This window comes from Chinchilla lanigera, unplaced genomic scaffold (genome assembly GCF_000276665.1).
Source record: "Chinchilla lanigera isolate Chin_1 unplaced genomic scaffold, ChiLan1.0 scaffold00037, whole genome shotgun sequence".
NCBI classification, from domain to species: domain Eukaryota; kingdom Metazoa; phylum Chordata; class Mammalia; order Rodentia; family Chinchillidae; genus Chinchilla; species Chinchilla lanigera.
In genome coordinates, this window is record NW_004955438.1 from 3,195,530 (window position 1) to 3,222,351 (window position 26,822).

A 26,822-nucleotide genomic window follows, 5' to 3' on the forward strand; every position below is an offset into this window, starting at 1 on the left:
CTCATGCTAGTTCAAGAATGATATATGCCATTTTTATAAGGTGAGAAAATAAAGCAATATAAATTGTACAAAGCAAATATTGAGTGCTGCAGACTTCACTGTTCTTTAGAGAAATGAGCTATGCATTTATTGTGGAAAGAAAGCCCTTCAAAAATATTATTTGGACCCCAGCCTAGAAAAAGAATAAGCATCACTGGGAAAGAAGTAGATGGTTTTAACCTTGGCCTTTTGAAGCTCAGAATCTGGACAGCAAAATAACATTAACACAAAGGAACAGTTTAATGAATAGGAGCCTAATTGGACTGAAGCAAAAACTGATCTGAATTTTAGTTTTCCCCCTTTTTAGCTAAATGTCTTTGTAGAGGTCATTTTCCCTCTGTGCCCAAGCTACCTCGTGCTTAAAATAGAGATGCTAATACTTACTTAATTAATATTATTACAGTTATTTCTGGAAAGTTTGCCAGCAAGATGTATAAATAGTATACCTGGAAAATAACATCTGTACCCTAATTGGTGGTTTTTTATTTATCAATATTACTAATACAAATGAAATGATTATTCTCTTCCTACCTCATTACACACACACCTATGTACTACACTAGTAGTCTCTATGTTTACAATATCCTTCTTGATGTGTGGAGTTATCCCTACCTTCAGTGTTTTTAGAGCAATAGTGTCCATATTTTGTAATCTCTTTAGCCCTAGAAATTAACCCAAAGTCTAACATGTAAATATAATAAATAATTATAGTTAATAAATATTTGTTATTATTTTAATTGTAAGGAAAAATATGCTCAATACAACGAGTCTGACTTTCAAACTGGCTATGTTTAAACATTATTTTAATTCTGGAGAGAGGCATCATTAGTACAAGTACTCATCTGAGTATCTGCGGCAATATATTTATTGGGTAAATTAGGTACCATATGGTGTGCTAGCTTCGATGGCTCTAGTTCTTTATTAATAGGTAGATGGGCTCTAGAGTAATAGGTTCTTAGATCCATACGCTAGTCAGGAGACAAATTTAGTATATCATGACCTTGCTACAGGATCAAGTAGCATAAGAAAATGAACTGAAGGAGAAGAAATGCTTAGGTTGACCAAACAACTCTGATAATTGACCAATGGGGCAAGAGCTGTTCTGTTCTAAAAATAATCAACAAGATGATAAGTGTAGATTGATGTTGTTATGGGTTACAGGTTTCAAAATTTCCTTCTTAGCAAAATAACCTGTTAAGAAACCTCATGGGGTTTTGAATAAACAGTAAAGCTCTTTTATAGAAACCTTACACTTGAGAAGCTAGCAAAGAGAAATGGATCTCTCTGTAATAAGTTCTTGGCCTGGTCTTCCCTTTTTAGTTCCAAAAGTCCTGAGGGAAATAAACAGCTGTCCAAATGAAATGCTAAAAGGATATCCCTGGATGAATAGGAAATCTTTTAGGAGTATCGAAGCAAATCATATGGATGGAGACTGTGAATAGGTGGAGATTACAGAAATCTTCAGCTAAAGCCAAGCTTAAAATGATCTGTTAAGTACTATTTAAGATGAGTATAATGTTTAAGAATAATTGCTCTTTCACTCCTACCAATCCAGGATACATGTTTTAGCAGCTCTTAAACTAGCTGTTATTATTCTGTCTTATTTCCTCTTCGAAACTTCGCTCATTCCTTCTGCTGCTCATTTAGATGGATGTTACCTAGGTTAGGGCTGTGCCATGCATAAAAGTTATGTGGATAAGAGCATTGCATGTGAAGTGAGAGCACAGATCCAGTAATTGCTTTTTTCCTGCCAATATAAGCATTCCCTGTAAAATCACCTAGAACAAGGAAAAATCAGTAACAACAATACTAAAGCTAATAAAAATGCCACATGCAGAGCAGTGTTGATGGTGTAAACATTGCATGTTTGTTCAGATTATCCTACATACTAGTCACAACAACATTGCATGTTGGGAGCTTAAGGGAGAATCTGAGGAAAATGGAGTAAAGGTTGCATTAATTTGGAGACATGAAACTCTGGTTATGCTGTGACTTCTTAAGTAATGGTCCTTCGGAAATTATGTGTATAGTTATGAAGAAATAAATGCTTCTACCAGAGCTCGTAGTAATAGTGGTTCTACTAAACTGGATGTTAAATCTATTTCTTGGCTATTTCGGGGTCCCTTTGCCAGGCCTGGGGAAAAATAAAATTTTATTATAATCTTGATTATTTAGAGAAAGTAGGATTGCTGCGCCACACTGTAGGAACAGGACATGGCTGGCACCGACGAAGGACATACAGCCAACACTTAGGTAATGAAAGGAATCTGGATAAACTTTAATAGTTTTCATTTTGTTTGCACAAAATAAGCATTTGAAATGTTAAACCCAATGTCAACGGAAAAAGACTATTACTAAGTCTGCACACAAAGCCTAATTTGCTAATTTTTTCCTTTTTTCTTTTGTCCAGTTATTTTACTGTTCCACAAACATAGGTTCATTTAATCGTTCAGGAGAACATTGTAGTAAGCAGGGCTGTTCTTCTAGACCTTCAGCTATTTGATGCCATCAGGACCTGCCCTGCGCTTTGCATGATGTTTAGTATTTATGGCCCTCCTCCCAGTGGGGAGAGAACTGAGCAGGTGAGGCCAACAGCAGCATCTGTGACTTGCTAGGATCAGCTGGCTGTGTGTGCATAATTTCCACTTCAAAGAGTTCACAGACTGGGGATAGTCATTTCTTTGCAGCCTGCGCTTGTCAACTAGTCAAACTTTCCTTTGATATGGCTGCAGTAGATAATGCAAAATCAGTTACAATCTATAGTGTTAGAGTAACAGAGATCTTAAAAGTTTGCACACTTGAGCTACTCATTGTACAAGAGAGGATAATATGAAATTTATTTATGTAGCTTCTTCATTTCACAGTACTCATTGAACTATTCTATGCAGAAGGATAAAAGTTCACAGATTATATAGGGTGGGTAAGGTTGGAAAGCCTAATTTTTTTTTTTTCAATTTTTCTTTGCTCCCCCGTTTTTCAGCATCTACATTAAGTCCAGTCCATAGTAAGTCTAAATAAGTATTTATTGAAGGGATAGTAGTAAGTGCTTAATAAATGTTCACCAAATGACCTATTGAATGGATTAAAAGTTTCAAAGATGGTGTCTGTACTGCATGTTATAGCATGAGTGGGAGTTGGGAGATGAGTAGCTTTCACAAGACACTGAAACCAATGGAAAAGATGAAACTGCAATGCTGTTCTAATTTGGAAGACTTTCTGTTTGAACCAATAAGGTCGTTTCCGAAAAAGAATGTTCTAAAGCATTTAGAATTAATTAATAAAGAAGAAGTTCCTTGTTATGTCATTAATGATGAACCTACAAGGGGAGGGAAAACTGTGGTCTATTATTCCTAAGAAATTCTTAGCTATTTACAGTTCCCGACATCATTTACTTACAGTTTGGAAGTAAACAACTGGATTAACTACCTTTCACTCACCCTAGTTCAAATGATCTACTGACATCAGCTTTCTTCCTTGGGATTTTCCCCCGTTGGTCTTGGGGTTATCATAGGTGAAATGGAATGTTTCACGTAATAGCCATCTTATTAATCCTGTTATCCAATTGTCAGGGTGCTGCATGTAGATAGAAGGAAAGGAGGAGGAGGAGAAAATATGCTGGAATTGAGGGGTAAGAGAAACCTCAGCTCTTTGAGATGAAGGGATGAAAATAAATCCTCAGTATTCCCGAAGCATGTGAATGCCATGAAATAGTGGGGCCCGAATCAATATATTGCATTACACCAGAGAAAAAGAGCAGGATTTTCAGAGTTTATTTATCTACGTCCTCTAAAACATATGAATGTGAACTCTTGGGCTGAGAATGTCCATTCCATTGAATTTGACACTTGTATTGCTGCCCTTTGGGCCAGAATGAGGCTCTAGTGGGTCATATACAATAGCACTGTCTCTCCCCTCCTTTCCTGGTCCTCTCTTCCATTTCCTTTCCCTTCCCAAGAGGTATGGGCTCACTGTGTTTCCCAGGCTGTTCTCAAACTCTCAAGTTCAAGGGATTGCCCTGCTTCAGTCTCCTGGTTCCCAGAGACTATAGGGATTTGCTACCACATGGAGATTGTCTGCTGTCTCTGGAGTGACCCTCTTTCGATTCTTTACTTGATGGAGAAAATATTCACAAAAACTTCTCTTGCATTATTCACAGACATCTAGTAGACATATTACTGCCTTGGATTTGTAGCTGTCCTTCCCTTTGATAATTTCAATAAGTTTTTACACATCTGTACTAATTCATCTGGCAACAGAAGAAAATAGAAGCTACTATTATCCTTTCCATTTAAAAAATGGACAAATAAAGAAATACTCATGATATGGATTATGAAAATAAGCTTTGGCTTATGTGCCTCAGGTTGAGTAGGAATCAAATGAGCAATAACATGGCAGTGATACACAGAAGAATTTGGGAAATCACTAGGTTTTACCCTTACAACTGAGTTTTCTTAAACATCTATTCACTTGTCCATAGAAGATTTTTGAGTGCCTACTCTGAGCTGGGTAAAGTTTGGATCATTGAGAGTGTAGTTGTGAGTTAAAATAGATAGCACTTATCCTCATGGACATGCATTCTAGTAGAAGAAGAGAGAAAAGATGTGATAACTTATGTGGGGAAATAGCAGCAGCAGTGGGATACAGAATGACTACCAGGGATAAGGACAACTGTTGCCTTTGGTTGAGTGGCCAAGGATGGGCTCTCAGCTGGTTGGCCTGGCCCTGAGAGCTGATTGGTTAGAAGGAGCCCTCCAAGGAAAGATCTGATGGAAGAGGAAAGAGTAAGTACGATGGCCCTAAGGCTACTCCGTGTTTATCTGTCTTCAGTATGGTGAATGAAAGGAAGGAACTCCAGCTTGGCAAGGGCCTCCAAGGCCATTTTAAAGCATTTGATTTTATTCTTAAGCAAATGGAACCCACTGGAGAAGTGCAAGCAGGAGAATGTTAGGGATAATGTGTATTGGAAGACAGTCTGATCTATGTTCCTTTTCTAAAAAGATAAGCCTCCTTAAAGATCCATTTATTCAACAATATTAAATGTAAGCATACTATATACTAACAGAATGCAATGTTCCAGGGATTTAGAAATGAGGAAGGCTGGTTACTTTGTTGAGCTTACATTCTGCTGCAAAGTAGCAATAAAGACTATGATAGAAATAGTTTCCTTGCTAGAGAATGACAAAATGTGGTGTTGCAGATTTTACTGGGTTAGAGATTACTAGGGTGGCCTCCATAACTAATTTTAGCTTTGAGGTTCTTGTTTATTTTTTTTTAAATGCCTGATGCTCAGGAAATTCTTCCTTGATTTCCTGCTTCACTTCTATCTATTTCTTTGCATTCTGTTCTCCTCACATGTAATACTACTCAGAAACCTTTATCTTAAAGTCTGTCTCCAGAGAACACTTCAAACAGTAATTGACTACTTTCATTTTTTGTTATTTCTAGAATTGCTGATTACCTAAACTTTTCTATATTTGTTCTATGTATTTCTTGGAATTCTGATTCCCTAAGCTGTTCTGCATTTGTTTTATTTACTTGTTAAATCTATCTTAAGAAAATGCTTCACACAGTACTTTATTACATTTTGGTGTTATGTCTAGAGATTGTGATTCCCTAAACTTCTCTATATTTGTTCTGTTTATTTACTGTCTCATGATTTTTCTTGTTCTCATTTAGCTACATAAACAGGTAGATATTTATTCTGAAAAAAATAATTAACGCAGGTGTATTTTAGACTGAATATAGCTGAAAAATCATTTTGCAATTGTTATAAGATAGCCATTAATCCTGCCTATTTCTTTTCCTTTCTTCCTTCTTTCCTTACATTAAAATACCAGATAAATATATTTTCTCCTTTGAAACACTTTAAAGGCAGCTTCTTTTTAATGAACTCCTGTGTACAATTATTTGTGTTCCTGTTAAGGAAAGCAGAGCAGTAAAATCTTTTTGAAGACCCCCCCCCATTTTATTTTGGTGGAAACACTTCAATTGGGATTGATTTCCTGAATACACTCCTAAGTGCCTGGCACAGTACTGTTAACTTTAGGCCCTGTGGTTTTTTTTGTTTTGTTTTGTTTTGTTTTGTTTTTTGTTTTTCTCCGGTACCGGGAACCGAACTCAGGACCTTGCACTTGCCAGGCAGGCGCTTTTGCCCCTGAGCTAAATCCCCAGCCCCTAGGCCCTATATTATATAGGCGATTTCGTCCTCAGTACTTGAGATTTTATACCTGTTGATCAGCAACTGAAGATCTTTGGAGAAAGAGTTTTTAAAGCATGGTTTTCATAGCTGTGGATTGTAACACTTGGTTTTATTGCTACCTTGAAATTAAATTCCATTAAAAAAGAAAGTCTTAGACATGATAGAAAATTAATAGTGAGGAAATTGTTGTGCCAGTCCCCAGGGACTCGGAGGAACATTGCTAACCTGCTGCTTCCCATTATTACTTTTGAGTTGTTAGGGTACAAAGAGAGGAGTTATAGCTCGCTGCTATTTCAGTGCAGCCAAAGGAGTATCTTTAAATGGATGGCTTTATTAGTGGGATTTCCTAGAAGACAAGCTATGTACCAAAAATATCCTTAAGATGTAGCCTTAAAGGGTATTTCTCCCACGTGTGTTAAACTATTTATAGCAAAAATGTGGCTTGAGAGAGTGTTCATGTTTCTCAAACATGATTTTCTCAATAAAGAAGTAGCAGGAATGTGTCAAGAAGGAAAAAAGGATTTTTTAACCAAAAGAGATAAGATGATGAATTTAGATAAACATATTTGTTCTTTCAGGGTCCAGTAATTTTTGTTCTAGTATCGTCTTCATTCCTCAGAGTAACTCCCATTTGGAACTATCTAGAAAGGCCCTGCAAACATCCCTCAACAGTGACCATTCAGTTTTTGCTGGAATACATTGAGCCATGAAATTTTATTATAGGTTTTTTTAAGATCCAGGTTCTCACTGAACAGCTCTAGAAAATTCCTTACCAAATTTGATCTTTAATCTCTAGCCCAGTAAGTTTTACCCATAGTTCCTTGTTCTGTCTTCGGAAGCAGCGTAATGTTCTTCTGTGGGATACCACATGGTCTTACAAAAGCTTCTGTGGAAATATCTTGAGCTCATCCTCTTGTTCCTTACACAGTAACACTTTGAAGTATTGCAAATACTCTCAAGTCTGCTTTGCATTATCTAAATTGTTACAAAGAGAGATACTCAGAAAGTTGTGCAGTCATCTCTAAGTAGTCAGACAAAGACCTGGCCACACATGAGGTAGTTTCTGCGAGACCCCATTGAATGTAGTCTCTTTTTACTTCTGCAGTCACTTTTACCCACTCTCTCTCTAGCATCTTCCACTCCACTCATGGTGGTCTTTTCAGTGTCCTTCCCACAAGCCAAATACACTCTGACCTCACGGCCTTTCCCTTATTCCATTGCTTTGAACTCTGTTCCCTCAGAAAGCACATGGTATTCCTCCTTTGCACTCAGGCACTATGATGATCAGCCCTGAGACACCTGCCTCCCCCATTCCATTGGAAACATCCATCACAAAATGCTATTACCACCTTAGCATATGTTAATAGCACTTAAAACTCCCAGCCATTCCATTATATACCTATCTGTTCTCTTAGTCTTTAGCACCATTATTAGAGTACCATCTCTGTGAAAGAAAGGGCTTTGCTATGCTCACTGATCTCTTTCCAGCTCCCAGAAAAGTGCTAAGCATTAATAAAAGTTTAATAAATATTTGTCACTATATTCATTAATTTACTATCTATATCTCATCATTGGGCAGAGGATCCAGAGTGTGTCCCTACGCTATACTACACTACACTACACTACACTACAGGATTCTCTTTAGTGGCCCCAAGTTAAAGGATTCTTTTATTTAAAGTGATATGAGTAAATAGTATATGAGTTTTATTCAAGAGTAACCTGTATGTGTATACATCTGTGTCTGCATACACATACACATACCTATATACACATATATATTTAGGCACACATATACATGCATACTATGATGTATGCATGAGTATACCTCTGACCAAGTAAGTGGGTATGTGATTTGGAGATGTGCACCCAAGCCTTCTATGGTACAAAGTCCAGGAATGACACGGGAGGAAGAAATGAAGGAATGGACTGGCAGGACTGCTCACTGTACCTGCCTGTGCAAGGATACAGTTGTTCTTGTGCAGTCACAGTCAGTATATCAAGATAAGCGCTTTATTGAGTAGGGTAAAAGGAGTTGCTGGCGAGACTGTAAATTCTCTCTCAGAACAAATGATAACTGCGCCCAGAAACCCTTTTGTCCTGGAGGGGTAGGGGGGCATAAATTCCCTGAAAGTATCTGTCGCAGGGAATTGCTCCGCATTCATCATGCCCGCCTCCTGCATCATTCATGAATGTCATAAGAGTCTAAAGAATTGGCACTTCATCGTGAAGATGACTAAATAGCCCTTACACTCGTCTTTTCTGCCACATGGTGATTTTAAAGGCATCCCGCTCAGATCGCAGCATACCTCTTCCGGTCTCCTTGTTTCTGGCCTCCTGAGATCCCGCCAAGAGGAAAGATCATCGCCTCTTACATCATCAGCCTTCCACTTGTGGAGACTGGATGGATCTGAATGGCCCTTCAGAGTTCTTATTTCTTTACAGGGGAACCCTGGGATTTGCAACAAACAAACAAACAAAAAAATGCCTCAAAGCTCAAAGCACATCCTTTTCCAGGGAGTATGGAAATTCCTGTTCTAGCTAAGATTCTTCAATAATTAAACTAGAAAGGTTTTTAGATATTTTTTATTTCTCCTTGTTTTCATTCCTTTGTAGTCTGAGAATAATGAAACCGACAAGAATCCTTTATATATGATGTATTACATTATGTATTCAAACATAGGCTTCAAATCATATTGTAGCTAATAAAGCACATATAGGCAGAGTATATGCTGCTGTAACAGAGTTCACATGTCATCATACAGACCCACTTCTCACATGTATATATTTTCCTCTTCTTCCCACTCCTCCTTCTTCTCCCCTCAAAACATCTCCATAGTCATTTTTGCTGCCCAAACCATGTTAAGGAATAAAGTGTAAATGGATAAATTAAAGTTGGCCAACTCACGTATATGTGGAGCCAAAAACAGTTCAATTCATAGAAAGAGATATATGAGGGTAAATGCCAGAGGCCTGAGGCTGGAGGGTGGGGTATTAGGGAGATGCCAGTCAAAGGGTGGAACATTTCAGTTGGACAGGAAGAATACAGCTTTTGGCTCTGTTGAAGAGAATATTGAATAATAATGTGTTATATACTTCAGTTGCTAAGAGTAAACCTTACTCCAAAGTGAAAAGTTTTCAAAAATGAATATGCTAGTTGACTAAAACGTGAATAAGTTTGATTTAATCGTTATGCATTGTGTACTTATACCCTAACAGCACATCATATTACATAATTTTATAGAATAATTTTAGACATTGAAAGTAAAATATATTTAAACATTAAAAGAAAATTAATAAGCAAATTTTTCTTAAACACCCACTTTAGAGGCAGTCAAAGCATATGGATTTCCAAGGACTCTGGATTATATTCAGGAGAGAGGAGTTCTCCTTAGATTGGCAGTCATCAACTGTGACCTTGGACGGATTCTGTAACCTTCCATGCCCTCAGCATTTGCATATATAAATGAGAACACAGACGCTGGCTTGAGGATTCTCTTCCTATTCTTATGACACAAAATTTTATTTGCTAATGTGTGCTTCAATTCATGGGAACATAAAGAGCTACATGATGCCACTGCCACCTGCAAGGAACCTATAATTAGTCACTTAATCCTGTGGGAAACATGTTCCAGGTGGAGTGGTAGTGGCATCCGTGACTACTTAAGATACGTAATTGTGAAAATAATTGTATGATCTATGACTGTGATTTCCTCACAGTACGTCATTGTACCCGTGCTGCTTACAGGTTTTTCTCAAAAGTTTGTGAATTTAGGAAGACTGTTCTCTTTAAAGTAAAACTTTGGACAAATGTTAAAGAATGGGGTTCAACAAGTACAGAAAGCGAGTGACTGGTTGTAACCAGTAAGAGAAGCAAACCCCTTCAGCGAACACGCCCTTCCCTGGTACGGAAGATGTCTTTCCTGCCCCAATTCTAGGTCAGCCATGTCTGCAATGCAGGGAGAGCCGTTGAGCCTCAGTTTGCCCGCCGGAGGAACCCCTTTCTTCTTCGTTATCCATTTCTCTCGAAGGGGGAGCCCTGACAGAAATGCCAGGCTTGGCACTTTGCATTCTGTTGCTCCGGCTGTGTGAGTCTGATTCGTTCTTGCTGCTGGTTTAAGAGAGATTAAAAAGAGCAAAGCTGTTTTCTAAGTTTCTTGATCTGCATGGTGGCAGCCGCTGTCAGAGGAAATGAGGACAGTGGGAAAGAGAATAAATCTTCAAGAGGGATGTGTATGCGATCTCTGGAAAGCAGACCCCACCCCGTGTTTGTGTGGAGACTTCGAATACTAGGTTATTGCTTTGGAGAATCTTCCAGCACCCAATAAAATCTTCCACGTATGAGGCACATTGTGAAGCAGAAGCTGAGGCTGAGAGATAAGGACAGACAGGATGTATGGCTGGATAAAGGACTTTCAATCTCCTTTTCTTAGGAGATGGACAAGGATCCCATCATTCACGAAAAGTACCCCCATCAAAAACAGCTTACAATCCGAGTGCACATGGCTATGTCGGAATCTTTTCACATGATTGACTTAATCAGAAGACCTAATCTAACAGGGAGAAGCACTGTATTAATTTAAATATGGCAGGTGCTATCTAAGTTTATTGCAAGAGCTGAAGACCAATTATCTTGTATTTTTCCTTAAAATTGCATTTTCTAAAAAGAGACTGGTATGTCTGAATATATCCATCATAACAAATCGTCAAGCTTTGATGGCAGTGACTGCTGTTTATTTGCAGTATGTCATATCTGTACTGTTGAATCAATGCTAAACTCATCATACTAGAACTAGAACGAGGCCGGGGAAATGCGTTCCATAGCCTTGTAGTTCGGCTTTGTGAATAAATGCATAAGGCCAGGGACGGGTGTAGAAAGTGCCTCACTCCAGGAGTAAAGGTAGAGATAGTGCAGACATCTCCAAGTTCAAAGTGAACAATAAATTTTAAAAAATGTTTTTATCATCAGAACTTGAGGAATGGGCAACAGGCAGGAGCAAGCTGAAGGGAGACAGAGATGGAGATGGAGGATGACTCGAAATATATTTCATCAGGCAGGAGAGATAAGAATGACCAAATATTCGCAAAGGGTGATGGCCTTGCAAAAATTTCATAAGAAAAAAAATGTTATAATTTGAAGCCGTGAAGAGTATAAAATATTTTAGAAAATTAGGAGTTTATTTATTAAGAGAAAAACAGATTTTTAAAAGTAAACTAACCTAATTATGGAAATATGATATACTAATGCAATGAAGGCCTTTTCATTCGATAAAAGGTGAAGAATAAAGGTTTGCTGAATGAATAATGAACCATAGTTGTAACAACTAGGAGTTTTGATCCATTTTGATTTCTTACGTGACTCTCGGTTCTAGACTGTCTTTGTTTTAAGAAGGAGAAGAAACCCCTTTGGCCTAACATTTCTGGAGATATTTTATTTAACTCATCGAAAATCTCATGAGTCGATTGTATCAAATAAACAACTTTCTCCCCCAATTACACCACAGAAATAAACCACTTAAGTGCTCAGTGTGAGAGGAGTACTGAGTTAGAGTCCATCACCTCATGAAGTATTATGAAACCATTAAAAATGGTAAAGGTAATGTGGTAATATGGACAGATGTTCAAACATTCAAACAGAAGGTTTCCAGATTGTGTAAGCACTAAGGTTACAAGTGTGTGCACACGCTGTTGTCCTGCAGTTGGAGGGGAGAGGGAAAGACAAATAGCTGTATGTCCAGTGAGTGTGATTTGTACAAATCAGTTGATATAATCATTTAGATCCCCAACAAGGATGAGTACTTGGGAAACAGTGGAGCAGAATCTGAGTATATCCTATAATGACAATGTGGATTAAGTCTTTGACTCCCCTAGTCATGCAGTTCTGACCAGATATTGGAACAACTGTCCTAGAAGAATGCGAAATTCAACCAGTGCTATGTTAAACCTAGCCCACCTCCACACCCTAAACTTCTCTCCCTTTTCTATCTACAATTTTATTTGCACAAATTTAAAACTTGAAGCTGTGCTAGTGCATACTTGTAATTCAAGCCCTCAGAAGGCTGAGGCAGGAGGACAGCCATGAGTTTGAGGCCAGCCTGAACTACATAGTGAGTTTCTGCCTCAAGCAAAAAAAAAAAAAAAAAAAGAGAGAGAGAAAGAAAGAAAACAGAAACTGATTCAAATGCTGTTCTTCTGCTCCTCCCTTTTTTTCTTCTTGAGATGTGAAAGTCCCTTTATTCTTTGTGTCCTAAGATATCCATTCCTCCGCCTGTCTCTCAGGCTCACCAATGAGTCCCAGTCGCCATCTCTAGGGTCTGCACCACAGGAAGGGCCTTCCTGTGGATACACAGGGATGCTTCTTCTCCTCCTTCCAACTCCCACTGTGGACAGAGTCAGTTTCCTTGGACATTGCTGAGATGTTTCTCCACTGAACAAAGTAGACATTCCCCAACTTTTTAAATGCTATAACTCTTCTACTACTAAAAATAAATGAAGAGGGGTTATAGTAGATTTACTAAATTCAAGGCTATGGGTTCAGAAAGTTAAATAATTATTTGATGGAAATTGTAGTTGCCATCTATAAAACACTACTGTTACAAAAACATTGCAAGGAAAGGTATGGCTTACATCCCAAGGGACGACTACCTGACTGTGACATTCAGTACTCTGCACAACTTCCATCGTCATATTTTCAAGAATTGTCCGCTGGTGTCGAATCTGCAGCCTTCGTACTACATACTAGGGATTGCTCCCCAAATACACAGTGCTCTATCACGTCTTTGCTCACGGCCTCCAAAGAATATCCTTCCCTGCCTTACAATCAGGCCACTATGACTTCACCCTGAAGACAGTACAAGTCTATATTGAACCTTATAATTCCACACTATGGATTTCCATTTTATTTTAAACATCTCTTCTAAGCACATCACACTGCATTATACCTATGGTATACTAATTTGTACATTGAAGAGATATACAAAGAGCAAGTTTTTTACATTCACAACTATTACATTTCATTTGTACTAATTAGATACTCTATCTCTTAAAATGGATTATTTTCACTATAATCACTTTAGTAAATTTTAATGTATTATAGCAAGTACTTCTTTATTTTTCCTTGTAATTTTTTGGCAAATCTCACATACTTTTTCTTTATGAACTTTAAAAAAACTGAGATTCCTTTTAGAAGTGGTTTAAAAATTAACATAGCTAATATGTTCATATTTTCCCTATCTAGTAATAGCAATGGTTATGTCTTTAAAAATATAGTTTGCTTTATCTAATCTTTCTTTATATAGCTTTCTTATTGAATATATTTCAAGATATTTTATATATTTTTGTATTTATAATTCCCTCTTCCATTTTGTCATTTCAGCCTTATATTTGCTATTGTTAAGACATGTTTTGGTTTGGTTTGGTTTGGTTTGGATTGGTTTAGTTTGCTTTGGTTTGGTTTGGTTCTAAGGTTTGAATCCCTGGATTTCTAAGCTAACATCCTCAGAATTAATATTCTGAGCCAGGGTCTCACTAAGTTGCCCAGGCTAGGCTCAAAATTGAAGTCCTCCTGCATCAGTCTGTCAGCGTATAGGGACTTGGACCAATATGTCAAATGCCACTGAATTTTTTTTTCAGTGGTAAAACATATACAACATATTGATTCATTTGAACTATTTTTAAGTGTACCCACCAGTGGCATTAGGTGCATTCAAACTGTTGTTCAGTCACCAGGACTGCCTCCTCCAAGAGCTTTCCCAGCATCCTGAGCTGCAACTCTGCGCAGGAAAAAATAATTCTCTAATCCTCCCTTCCCCTGAGCTCTGGTAACAGCAATTCTGCTTTCTGCATACATGAATTGGACTATTTGCAGCACTTTATGTGATTAGAGTTATATAATATTCATCCTTTTTGCGTCTGACTTAGTTAATTGAGCATGTCTTTCAGTTTATAACAAGTATCCAAATTCCATTTTTTTTAAGCTGAATAATATTCCACTGAATGTGTAAGTCGTATCCTTTCTTCTCTTGGCAGACATTTGGGTGTTTTCCTCTTTTTGGATGTTAATAATGTGGTTATGAATACGGGTGTACAAATACTTGATCGAGTGTGTGCTTCCAGTTCATTTGTGTACATAGCTCACAGTGGAATTGTTGGGCCAGTTGACAAATTTGTATTCAATTTTTAGAAATTTCATACTGTTTTCTACAGTAACTACAGCATTTTAATTCTTACCAACAGTGTAAAAATTTCTAAATTCTCTACATTTTCACTAACATTTATCATTTTCTGGTTGTTGACACTAACCACCTTAACATACATAAAGCGATATTTCAGTGTACTTTGTTCTGCAATGTCTTATCAAGTAATCATGTTAAGTATTTCTTTGTGTGCTTACTGACCATTCATACACCTTTGGGGAAATACATATTCAGGTCTTTTACTTGTTTTTAATGTTAAAGAGAATTTAAAAATACCAGTAACAAAATAACTGTACTATTTTTTATTCTCTTTAATAGTTTGATCAATCTTGCATTCTCATATCTGGTAATCTGAGCGACTTCATTGAAGATAACAATATGTAACATAACAACCACTGTTAATTCCTATCATTTTGCTTTGAAACCCTGTATCATTTTTTAAGAAACTTTTTGGCCATGATGGGGATTAAACCCAAGGCCCTGGGCAAGCTAAACACATGCCCTACCAATGAGCTACACTCCTAGCTCTCCGTATTATGTGGGTTGTTTGTTTTTTGATAGTTGAGTTGTAGAGGTTCTGTATATTTTGTAGGTATTAACCTTTTGCCGGACACATAAATGACTTGCAAATATTTTCTCCCATTCTGTGGATTACCATCCTACTCAAGTTGGCAATGTCCACCAATGCACAGAAACTTTAAATTTTAAAATCCAATTTATCTAATCTTTGGTTCCTTTGCCTGTATTTTTTGTATCATATCCCAGAAATTATTGGCAAATTCAGTGTCATGAAACTATTCCACTGTGTTACCTGTGTTACATTTCTAGCTAGTAGGTTTGTCTTCGATCTCTGTTAAGCCAATTTCATTGTTTTTCATATTAATATTTAGTCTTTCCAGCACCATTCATTGAGAAGACTGTCCTTTGCCTTTTGAATGGCTTTAGCACTTTTGTAAAAATCAATGGATCATCTGTGGGAGGGTGACAAGTTACTAATTTTTATGTATTTATCTTATTTTAGACGGACTTTGCAGTTGTTCTTACTTTTTTAAGTCTTCCAGTGAGTTATCTAGGACATACATGCATTCTATTATGTATCTTCTAAGCATTATTTTCAGTATTTTCCAGCTTATTCTATTGTATTGAGTCCTTGTTTTAATAAGGATTTTAATCATATTAAAAAATACTGTGATAAAGATTATCTCTAGCTTCCTGATTTTAATGGCAAAGGCTGCACTGCTATTTAGTATGTTTGTTTTTGGTAGAAACTACCATATTTAGAAGATTTTGTTTGATTTCTATTTTAATTAAAAATTTTGAAGGAATAGGCCCTGATTTTTTTCAAGTACCTTTTAATCTCTGGGTAAAATTATATTCTAATTCTATTTTAATTAAGTGATGTAGTAAAATATAAAAGCACACACCTTCATGTTGAAATACACTACTCATATTCCTAGAATAGCATATTACTCTTTTTATGTACTCTTGAATTACTCATTTAGAAAATCTGATCAATGTCCGTAGATGAAATTATCCAAGGTGGTTTGTTTTCATGCTACAGACTTAGCAGATGTTGCCGTTATGACTGTGTTGGGTTTGTAGGTGAGTTAGCGGGAGGTCTTAGTCCCTTGAACCACTGTAATAAAATGCCCTCAAGTGGATAGGTCTTAGCTGGCATAAATTTCTACCCTACAGTTCTGGAGCTTGGGAAATCTAAAGCAATGCAGATTCTGTAGCTGTCTGGTGAGGGACTATGCCCTTGTAGAGAGTGTCTTCCCCCTCAACTTCACTTGTTTCTTTTATAACCTAATTCTAGATATTATTATGTATTTCTTTACTGACAAGAACATTATCAGTATACTGAGGGTTCCAACTGGAAATGTATAGGAATTGCTTTGTGTGCTCCTTTTCTTAGATTAATTCCCAAGGTATCACTCCATCAGTGCATTCATTCTTCATCAGTTCATTGAACCAACACTATTGTACCTCATGTATCCCAGGCACTGTGATAGCTACCAGGATTCCTTCACTAACCAAGATTTCTTTAGATATGAAAGAGACCAAGTTTGGACATACTTTGTCTATACACATTAACCATTAGAAACTGTAGGTAAGAAAAGCAAAGGCAACATTTTAAAATATGGACCACTAAAACCAAGTATGATACTTGAAAAATAAGATTCCTCCCTGTGTCCAGCTCTCAGTCAATGGGCAAGTTGGTCTTCACTCTTTGAGTCAGGGTTTATTTTTTAAAAAGGCCCTCCCCGTGGTGTGAGATGTGGCCACAGCAGCTGTGACTTCATGTCCCAGCTTCATCAGCAGAAAGGCCCTGGTGACTCTTTGAACATGCTAAGAAACAAACACCAAAAATTGTTCAGTGCTCTGACTGGTCCAACTTGGATTAATTTATTGCATTTTAGCAAATAAGCTGTATGCAGAATCTTTTAAGGCTTTGGCAGTTTCCATTTTAATCATGTTTGGTTTTTGGGGAAAATTGTAATTTCCATTTGAAAAGGCTTAATCTTTCCAGATAAAGACAAGATATGCTAGGAAGATAAATAATGAAAGACCTCTAAAGGCATAAGAACTTTAAGGAGTCTTTTTACTTTGAGTTATGGCAATGTTAACCTATGGGACAGAGCTCTATATTATGTGCATGTTAATTATTTTGATCTTTATTATAATTCTTTAATATTATTATTAGGAAGAGGCAGTATTGTTATCTTTGGAGTTACGGGAAACTGAAGCATAATGAGGATAAATCACTGTTATGTGCTGTGGAGCGTGGGCATAATAGTTGATATGTCTTTCTTTTTCCTAATTATGAGATGGCTGTATGACTAAGAGATACCTTTCTCAACTATTCACTAGTCATTGACCTTTAAAAACATTAACTGATTTTTCCAGGAAGATCATGTTTTATAAAGTAGAGCTGCCAATGCCCCAAAGCCATGTGTGTGTAGCCCTTGGCCCTTGAAAGTGTGACAACCATAAAAGCCAGGCATTTAAATCAAAGCACTGGAAAAAAGCAACTATTTTTCATCTGTATTTCTTTGCCAGAGAATATGCAGTACTTAGAAATCCCTTGATTGCCTTTATTAGAGGAAGTATTTCAAAGCTGTGGAAAAAGGGAAGAAAAGAGGGCAGATGAATGTGCTCTGAACTTCCGCATTCTCCTCACCATGTCCCAGGAGATGCCATCAGAAGGAATGCATTTAGAAAGAAACAATGCTACAGAAAGGGCTGATGACTCATTATTAAATTTCTTTTCATTCACTTACATTTTGCCTAAGGACAAATGCATATGTAGTCTTTGCTCTTAGCTGATGCTCTATAAAATGAAATGCATTGTTATTCTTAAATATGTCTCCCTGCTTTCCTACTATGTATCCCTCTGAAGTAAAATCTGAGATGTATTCATTTTTTTCCTATGAAAAATAATTTTCACGATGATTTAGGAACTGAGGGGTTACATAAAACAATTTGACTCAAAAAGAGTGTGATTTTCTTATCTGAGCCTGCCAAATATTCACTGAAGAAAAATCATTCAAATGTCTTTGTGGGTAGGTTTCTTTTACAAATTGCAATCTGTGCTCCATTCCATCATGAGGGATGTTGTGTACCCTAATTTATGAGTATTTATAAAATATTTCCACACTGAGATGAAATGACAAAAAGCTGAGCTAGATTAATGCTGAGTGTAGTTTCTTATCTCTTTATTCTTATTCTACTTCGTGACTGAATGGCAGTGTAAAGATATGTAAATATAGGTGAGCCAAGTTTCATTGGTCAATTCAGCAGCATTTATTTTCTGAGCATTCCCAATGTTGATAGATAGATGAATTGAACAACTCTGTCCTCTAGGAACTCATAGTATAGAAGAGTTCTGGATTTTCATTTTGTTTGAAAACAAAACTTAATATTTATTTTATTAAACCTGAATACAGTGGGGTTTCCTAGGACTTGGTTTGTTTTGCTGTCTAAGCAACCAGAATGGTTATGAAAGCTGAACGATGTGGGCTGTGAGGTGATCTCTGACAGAAACCTCATGGGGCTCACCCATGAAATTCAGAATTTGGAGTTTTCTGAGTGCCTTATATTTATCCATGAGCAGCCTATTGCTCAGCATTGTTTTGTACACTTTATGAGAACAAGCATTCTGTAGAAAATCATAGTCGTTTAAATTAAAAAACATAAAATGCTTCCCCCATCACTGTTGTGATCTTATGGGCTCTGTATCTTATTGACTGTTTTATTTTGGCCACATGCTAGAAGCCATTATCCCTGTCATCAGCAATGCCACCCCTACGCTGATCCACAAATGAAGGCAAGAAGTAAGGGTGTGAGGGGGATTGTTTACCAACATGAAAAGAATGTAGATTGCTGGGTTTGACATATTGGGATTAAGATTCTGATTCTACTAGGTTATTGGTAAAAATAATTATAAGCTATTTTGACTTCTTTTAGAGCTTTCCTCATCTTTAAAACTGAGATAGTAACTGCTGTGGGATTAATTGTGGTGTCCCTCAAATTTATGTATTGTCATCCCTCAATATCTGTGCAGACTGGTTCCAGGCACCCCTGCAAATAATATCTGCAGATGCTGAAGTGACTTATACAAAATGAGGTAATATTTGCAAGCAATCTATGAATATCCTCATGTATAATTTGACTCATCATTAGATTACTTACAATGGGTCTGGGGACTTTGCTCAGTGCCACAGCTCCTCCCTGGCAAGAGTGAGATCGTGAGTTCGATTCCCAGTACCAGAAAAAACAAACAAACAAAAAAATAGATTACTTACAATGCTTAGTGCAAGACCAACACTATGTAAATAGTTGTTATAGTGTACAGTTTAGTTAATAATGGCCAGAAGAACAGGCTGTAGATGTTCAGTATAGATTCAGTTAATTTGTTATATTTTTGATCTGCTGTTGGTTAAATCTATGGATACAGATCACCATGGGTACTTAGGGCTAAACTTAGTTTTGAGAATCTGCCTATTGGAGGAAAAGCTCTAAAGGGAGAATTATAGTAAAATAAGGTGATTAGAGCAGGCTCTACTTTCAATATGGCTGGTATCCTTTTATGAAGAGGAACGGTAGCAAAGCACATGTGCAGACAGGAAGAAAATAGCTGCTCACAAGTCACAAACAAGCAACCCTGTTGATACCTTGATCTTTGACTTCCAGCCTCTAGACCTGTATGTTTTTGCTGTTTAAATAAATTTCTGCTGTTGAAGGCTCTCAGGCAGGTTGTGGTGCACCCTTATGGAACTCCAGAAAAATAATACAGCAACAGTCTCTCAAGTGAAAGGTGTAGAGATTTAAAACACTGGTTCAGTCCCTTTCTTATGGCTAGGCCTCCATACATGACACCAACAAATGAAAGAATGGAAGGTTTATTTGGGCTCAAGATTTTAGAAGTTTCAGGTCATAGTCAGCTGACTCCTGTGCAGAAGTGTCAGGGGCGAAGTGTCTGCTGTGGAGGAAAGTTGATCACTTCATAGCTGTCTGGAAGCAGAGAAGAAAGGAAGGAGCCGGGAAGAGACATAGACCCCCACTAGTGACCCGCCACTTCCAGCCAGGTCCCGCTTCCCACAGCTAAGCTGTGAACTCCCCAGTGCTATAGAGGATGTCACTGATGAGGACCGCGTCTCCAGGACCCAAGCACCTTCCAGAAGCCACACCTGTGAGTTCATGAGGCCTTTGAAGATTGTTCTTGATCTAACCACAGCAAACACTATATCAGATAACATAATATATTGTAAACATTATGTACCATAGCTGATGAGCATTAGTATTAATAGTAGTATCAGGATTAAGGTTGCCAAGCAGTACCAGAGAGTTTGTGAAAGAAATAGTTGTCCCCAAAGAAAAAATAAAGTTATGACAATTCCTGGAATAAGAGAATTTGAATGTGTTCCGGAAAGCTATGCTTTTAGATCAATTTTCATGTCTAACCTATTGTGTACTTTAACTTTAATCATCTTCCTTTTCCTTAGTGAAATTGTACGGAACTTCTATTAGTAAGAATAACTTTGTTTTATGTTTTTCTGCAATGACGTTTCTAAGTAATGTGTTTGTGAAAACATCATTACTCCCCAAAGTAAGAAAGAGCCAGGGCGTACTTGTCAGCATTCACAAGTGCATCAGAAACTACTTGTGATTCTATTTTCCTCGCTTGGAAGAATAAAGCTGTACATAAGGTAACACTGCAACGAAATGTCTCAATAGTTATTACCAGATTTGGAAACAGCGCAATTATTTCTTCTTCATAATTCCTTTTTTGTTTTTTGATCTTTTTATTTTAAAGGGAGGAAAAAAGCCAATAAAAATGATACAGAATTTCAAAACAAGATGATAGGAAATTAACAATGGCTATTATATTACATGTTGGTATCTTCAAAGTAGTTGCTCAGATTATAAGATACAGACTTGCAAAATTAATCAAACAGTATAAGCACTAACTGTTCCTTTCAATGAACTAATAGAAGTTAGTACATCATCTTAGCTATCTTGTGTATACATACATGTTTTTCCTTGCTTCTTTTCTCTTTTCCTCCATCCCTTAGAAAATCCATAACATTTCCATCAACAATTCCAATCAAGTGTATTTTCAGGAATTGGTTTTGCATATAACCTATTATGTCCACAAAGAGTAGTTCTTTTTAAGGATATTTACCACCAGAATTAAGCAATAGTGGATTTTTCTTTTTATTCATGGAAAAACAGTTAGTTGGCAGAATTTCATCAGTTTTAGAGTTAGCTCTTATGGTGCCTGTGGCATTAGACATAATGTAGTAAGGGCTTTGTTCTGCATACAAGTTTGAACTCCAGAATTACTAAGAATATCTAATACTACACTACATTGAACCAGTATTGTTTTTGCTGGGAAGTCTCTGAGTTGACACCTTGATTCTGGAATTCTAGCAAATGCCATGAAATATTATATCTGTAGATCTCAGAAGAAAAATTTTATGGCTTAAGTTTATTTGACTGTAATATTTCTTCCTTCAAGAGAAAGGAAGAGATTGCTTAACATGAAAGGGGTCCCCCCATGCCTAAGGAATGCAAGCTTCACTCTCCCTTATGACATATTTGATTCCGGTATTTTCAGTTTCTTGGGTTTTTTTTTTGTTTTTTCTCCGGTACCGGGAACCAAACTCACGACCTTGCGCTTGTCAAGCAGGCGTTTTTGCCGCTGAGCTAAATCCCCAGCCCTCAGTTTCTTGTTTACTCAGCCATAAATAAGTCCATTTCTTTGTCGGAGTAAAAGGCTGCTCTTAAAACTAGGTGAAATTTCTCTCTTCATATTCAGTGTCTTCAGTTTTCCTTTGTTTAAGGCACTTGTTTTGATGTAATTTATAAAAGTCAGGGTAGACACAATAGATTAATAAGCCATCCATTCCATAGTGCTTTGGAGAGCTGTTCATAAAATCAGTATCATTTACCCTGAGCTCCCTAGTGACACCCTCAGTAATCTTGTTTTTAGTTTTTCCTCCTATCACTCATCTTTTTCTCCTTTTTAGAAGCTCTTCATTGCTAGGGATTGCTCTGGGGAGTTTTATCCCATGGGTCAGCAGGCCAGCTAGGTATGAGAAAGGACAGAGCCAAGAAATGGAGACGTGAATCTGTTCTCAGCTCCATCACTTAGTGCTAGACCAAGTAGTTGAATCACTCTGAGCCTCTATTTTCTTTTTCATTAAAACAGTAACAAAAATAGCTGCCATTCCTCGGTGAATACTGAGGGAAAAGGCTTCAAATGCATTACCTCCACGAAGGGCATTGGAAAATCACACAATGCTTTGCAGGTATAAGTTCCTCCTGTTATGATAAAATGAAGATGACACATCCCAAAACATTTGGGGAGAGAGGTGTGTTGAAGGACATCATAGAACAAAGTAAAAGAGATTGAGAAACGAACGATGTTCCTAGAGTCCTCATTCATTATGAAATCCTCTGGCTTTATGCCTCCATTGTCTAGAAAGGACATTTATCAGCTTGAAAGCCACAGGCCTTTCCGCTTTGGTTTTATTAGCTATGTGGTAATTGATATGAATAAAAGATAGTTTTAATTTAATAGCAATAACGACATTTACTGGCAGAATGTATTTTATGTCATTGATAGTCCATTTATGTTCCAAAAGAATTTGTCAATTTAGAACACAATTGTGGAGAAACTTGATAAAGAAGTAACCAAATAGAAATAAGGAACCTGAAATAACAGAAGAAAGCAGACATACATTACTGCCAGGAGTTTGAGATTATGTTCTTGGGCAATAATTAAAAAGATCTGACTAGGAGCCTGGTGGCTTGTTTCCTACCCTGCTTTACATCAACGTGGTTTGCATATGAAGTTTTATGCCTAATTAATTAATTTATTATTATACATGTCATGCTTGTCCACAGTAATTTATCTATTTCTCTTTAAATTTGCCTCTCAGACTGCCCCTGGGAGATACTTTCAAAACCTGTTATATTTTAATACCAATAGAAAATTATTTCTGAGAAGGCTGGTTTGCATGTAAAAAACATGAATATACAACCAATAATGTACTTGAGTATTTTTCTAAGGCCATTTGATAGGTAAAATAATACACAAATTATAGGTAGTCAATTTCCTATCTAACTCAATTTTTCATATTTGCACACATATGCATGTGCATACAGATATACATATACATGTGTGTATGCATGTTATTTGAATTTGCAAGACCATAATTCTATATCTATTGTCAGTCTCTAAGAAAAGTAATAAATTCTTTGTATATGTGATTGGAAATAGAAACAGCATTATAAAGCCAGAGTCTTGGAGTTTACATGTAAAATCATTACTAACAATAATTATCCAAGTGATACTAAGGAAAGGGCTGAGCTGATATCAAAAATTAAATTCTAACAAAACAGGCACTAAAGTGAACTATGAAAAACTGTATCTGTCATTCTCTTTGGGAATTCATAAATCACCTGCCTATCATCTTCCTGTACAACTGCAATAGACCGCTTTCTAGACCTCCTTCATCACTGCACTGAACTCTGTTAAATCCTTTTATCCTGCACAGCTGCTCTTCCCCACCACACGCATTCTGAACAGAAACCAAAACACGCATCTTTGTATGTTTAAATCTTGCTGTCAATATTAGCATCAGTCCCATCACAGTAAGTAGCTAGTCAATTACAAAACAATAAGCCAGGTCAATTATTTCTGGGTTGTGATTTAAATAATAAGTCATACTTTTACCATCTTGGAAAATGAGGTATATCTACTTAATCTTGATTAGTGGTGAGTGTGCAGAGATTTCATTCTTGAAATTCAGGCTTGGTCATAACTCTGCAAAGCAACCTCAAACTTGAAACTACTGCAGTGTGAAATAAATGACCATAATGCCACAATAGTCATTTTGTCTTCATCCAAATTGATCATTATTTTGCTAGCCAGAAAGAAATTTGCATTGTTCTGATTATTAATAAATGCAGTTCTGTCTTAACAATACCATAGTGAGCATAGTGAGAAACCAGCAGACAGATATTCTAGGTTCAGGAAAGAAAGCGTGCAATGGGATATTGCATACCTTAGCAATGAACATCCTCAATGAATTCCCGAGATATTCCCAAAAAGTAATTCACATTTACACCCAAGAAAATTACTTTTTTACTTGAAAATAGAAAGTACAATAATTTCTTTTGGGGCTCTAGGTATTTTCAACCAAACTTAACAGAAAGTCTGTGTTTATTTTTTAAAACCATGCAAGGTAGCAAAACAAAAAAAAAGTACACAGAAAGCAACATCGTCAGAGTGGAAAATTGTAACTCTGATTAACTTCCTCTAAAGACAGATTTGCCTGTGGGAGCATTCAAGTTCCTTATTCACCCTTCCTAATAAATGTGGTACCAAGAACATATGCTTTACTACTATTTTCTCATAGTAAAAAAAGTCAACTAATAAACGCTTAGTATCTATTTGCCCTTTTCAACTGTGGAATTACAATTATCTAAAAAATGGCATCATAAGTTCACAATAATGGAAGCAATTAAAATAATTTGTCAAATTGGATTTTATATCTATTTTGCCCCCGTCTATTCTAGTCATGCTGAAGTTGTTATTCGTTTATTTAAAAACAAAAATCACTATGAACTCCTAACCACTGAATCGAAGAAGCCATGTACCAGTATTTTACATGTTCTTTCCCTTTGTGCTAAGCAGTGAGAGTTACTAGCGGGGGTTGTACAAGCACAGTAGGGGGTTTGTAAAGCTATTTGTAGGGTAAGAAGAGCCAAAAGGGCTTTTGAAAATGGCAGCTTTAGAGCTTTGGCTTTGTTTTCACTCTATTTTGGTCTAAGGAGAGGTGAAGAGGACTAAGTACAGACAACTTAACCGTCTTGATGCAGTTTATTGTGTCCTGAAATTGGCATACGATAGCAAAGGGTGTTGGAGTAGGAGTCTCAGGCTGGGGACTGGCTGGAGGTGCCACCGATTTAAGTCAGGTGCTGAGGCTCTGTTTCCAAGTCTGAAAACCTGTTAACGCATAAAATACCCCCTGCAAATGTGAAGTTTCAGCTAATAGATTTGAAAGGTTTTGCAAATTGTAAAGCCCTATGCATATTTTATTGTTGCTATCAGCTTTTCACTTATTTTTGCAGTGACAAAAGTATTTCTTCAGAGTACAAAAGTATCTCTCTAGCAGAATGCACCATGTATTTAGGATAGAATTGGGTAATATTTTATAAAGTGCCATGAAATGTCACAGGCTTATTTGTATTTTTGGTGATTTTAGACATTAATCGCCGAATAACCTTCTCATTTTCCAAGTAAAGAATAAAGGGAACAGTGATGGCATTTGTAACCATCTACACAAAGGGACCGATTTAAAATCTTCACAGATGGAGAGATATCAAGGGTAAATCATTACACCTCCATTTCTAATTTTAAGAAGCTTTGAGGGTGTTTGTGGATAGTAAGGCACAAACATTGTTTTGCATATAGAATTAATCATAAACTTTACATACCACAGTCCCAAATTCTCCAGATAAAGCAGAGGATTTTCCAGAGGCCATCTCTAAAGGACTGAGAAATGCATAAAAGGAAAATAGTGTTAAGCTACGTGTAATGTACAAACTGAGCAAATTGCTAAAACTAGGATGGTGACCTTTCAAAGAGGACAAATATGATTATTTTATCCCTCAGAATTGTTTGGGGCTTAGTGCTTTAGAAAGGGTAGCGTATGACATATACTCCTCATTGCAGCCACAAAGGAGTATATTTCTAAACAAGGTGCATAATTCATTTTCTTCAGTCAATATAATTCCACCCAATATTTTTTGTAAGTTATCTCTAACAATAAATGTAGACCAGTGTTTGAGACTTAGTGAGTGCTAAAATCATACGAAATGTGCCATACACATAAGGAAATCCAGTGCCAAATGTTCTTGGGACTTTGAGATGATTCACATATGGCAGGAAGCGCTCACTATGGATAGCAGCATAGAACCATGCAGGCTGCAATGGCTAGTCTATTTTGGCTACAAAATCTAAATGCCATTCTCTAATCCATATCTCTCACACTGTACTAAAGCCAAATCAAGATGAATTAAACACATGTCATAAAACAGACTTCAAAATTTTATAAACTATAAACATTTTCTTTATTTTCCTTCCTACTTGTTTTTTTTTAATTTTTTTTATTTTAAAGATAAAAGGAGGGAAACATTAACAGACATACAACATTTTACAACATATCACAAGCACAATACAGACAAATAGTTTAAAGTAGTATATTCTTAGAAACCCTTGGATTCACACTGATAATTGTAAATATTAAATACATTGACAAATCCACTAGTCATAATTTATGCTACCAGTTGCCATGTTACAAAGTCCATTATCCTGGGAGTATTTTTTCAATGCTTTCTATATCTTTTTGTTTCTTTTTTGAGATTCAGTTTGGAAAAGAAGATAAGAACTATAACTCTAATACCAGATACCTAGCACCCTTAGAGGAAAAAAAATATTCGATTTTAAAAGAACTTAAAAATAATTTTTTTCTCTATATTGGTAACAAAATAGTAAAATGGGCAAGTAATTTGAGTCATACAAATTGAGCATTCCTAACCCAAAGTGCAAAATCTGAAATGCTCCAAAACTCAGAACTTACTAGCCATTAACAGCGTGCGATGAGTGGGAAGTTGCATACCTGACCTCATGTGATGGACCCAGTCAAGACACAGGCACACTAGAATATTGCACTACATTATCTTCAGGCTGTGTGTGTTAGGTAAACAGGAAACATAAATGAATTTTGTCTTCAGACTTGGGTCTTGTCCCAAAGTATCTTATTATGTGCATGCAAATATTCCAAAATCTGAAAAAAAAAATGATATCCGAAACACTT

General features: G+C 36.7%; 1 protein-coding gene across 23 annotated transcripts in view; it reads left to right on the forward strand.

Moving 5' to 3' along the window:
- Nrxn3 (neurexin 3) overlaps window positions 1-26,822 on the forward strand; it is a 1,559,809-nt gene that overhangs the window by 1,171,667 nt on the left and 361,320 nt on the right. The window lies entirely within an intron of this gene.